This window comes from Pinus tabuliformis, chromosome 5_2 (genome assembly GCF_031772625.1).
Source record: "Pinus tabuliformis cultivar Carrire ecotype Pingquan chromosome 5_2, CPIR1, whole genome shotgun sequence".
Taxonomy (NCBI): Eukaryota; Viridiplantae; Streptophyta; class Pinopsida; order Pinales; family Pinaceae; genus Pinus; species Pinus tabuliformis.
In genome coordinates, this window is record NC_142306.1 from 162,691,633 (window position 1) to 162,693,217 (window position 1,585).

The 1,585-nt window shown below is 38.9% G+C and overlaps 1 pseudogene; it reads left to right on the plus strand.

Moving 5' to 3' along the window:
* Nucleotides 1–531, plus strand: LOC149158037 (DEAD-box ATP-dependent RNA helicase 53 pseudogene; annotated as a pseudogene).
* The last annotated feature ends 1,054 nt before the right edge of the window (nucleotides 532–1,585 follow it).

A 1,585-nucleotide genomic window follows, 5' to 3' on the forward strand; every position in this document is an offset into this window, starting at 1 on the left:
ATGGAACTAAGGTGGAGCAATTTAGGCAAATGTATGGTTTTCACTCAAACAAAGCGAGATGCGGATAGTCTGTCGGTAGCATTGGGTCGGGTACTTCCATGTGAACCTCTTCATGGTGATATTTCACAGAATCAGCGAGAGAAGACTCTTGCTGGATTTCATGAGAGCCCTTTTAATGTGCTGATTGCTACCGATGTAGCTGCACGCGGTCTTGATATTCCTAAAGTGGATCTGGTTATTCATTATGAGCTCCCAACAACTTCAGAGATTTTTGTGCATAGATCTGGGCGAACAGGGCGTGCTGGTAGGACGGGCAATGCTATCCTTATCCATACTGACCAACAGATTAGAAAAGTTAAGATGATTGAAAGTGATATAGGTTCCAAGTTTAAAGAGCTGAAAAAGGAAATAGACGATAGATTTGGTGGTTTCGGTGATTCTGGATCCCGCCGTTTTAGTGACTATGGGGAGTCTTCTAGTTCTCAGACAGGTTCCAGTAGCAGGTTTGGAGACTATGGAGACCGCTCTTAGTGACTAGATGAGACATTAAAATATTTGAAGGAGTTTAGTAGCATAAATTTAATCTTTTTGATCAGCGATTGAAACTCCTAGGTATGAAATTGGTTTTCATGTTTCAAACTCCACAGTTCCATTTTTCAGCCGAAGCTTGAGATGGAGAAACTGCTTAGTTCGCACACAGCCACTCCATTTCACTGCACTTTCTACACTCTGCAATCCCGCAGCCATTTAGCGATCCCGCAGCCATTTAGTGATCCCGCAGCTGTTTTGTTAAACTCTAGGTTGTAGGTGTCATCAGGAAAAACAGGTCACATGGGTAGCTAGGGAAATTTCAGTACATGGATGGTGTCCTATCCATTCGGTCAAATTTGCTGAAAAAGACCCCGGTCAAAGGGAAGTCAAATTGGGTGTTATCACAAAGTCGCCACACTGAGTCGCCACACTAAATCGCTGCATGTCAAGAAAAAAACAATAATTTTGAATCAATGAAATGAACAAGTTTTTTTCTCACTTTTCTGAAGGTATTGATTAATTTTGGACTGATAATGAAAATTGAATGGCTAACTTTTTATTCAAGATTTTTAGCAACAGAGCTGTTCCTCAATTCCGCAGCCAGAAAAACCTCATTGTTCAAATCAGCCTATCTTTCTCATACAAAATCAGATTTTGATGATTTAAGTACCACTGGAAAGATCTCAACAAGATCTATACAATGAGAAATATATCATTAGAGTTTGAAATGGCAAATAATGAAATAAATTGCTGAAAAGAAGCAACATCAACTTGAGGCACTAATTCCAAAGCAGGTATAAATTCTTTTGATTTTTCCTTTGAGAACTTGTTTCATTAATACAAATTCTTAGTTTTGTGTGTAAATATCATAACTAGAGAGATTGATCACCTCTCTCCTTTGATAATCTTACATTCCATTGCGGAAGAAGTATTAGTTTTTTTGCAGGTTCTAGGAGGAAGGACAAATGACTACAAGGGAATGATGTCTCTCTAAGAGACCAATTTGTTTCATAAGAGGTTGATCCGCAACAAAGAGGAAATATGCTGATGCAAA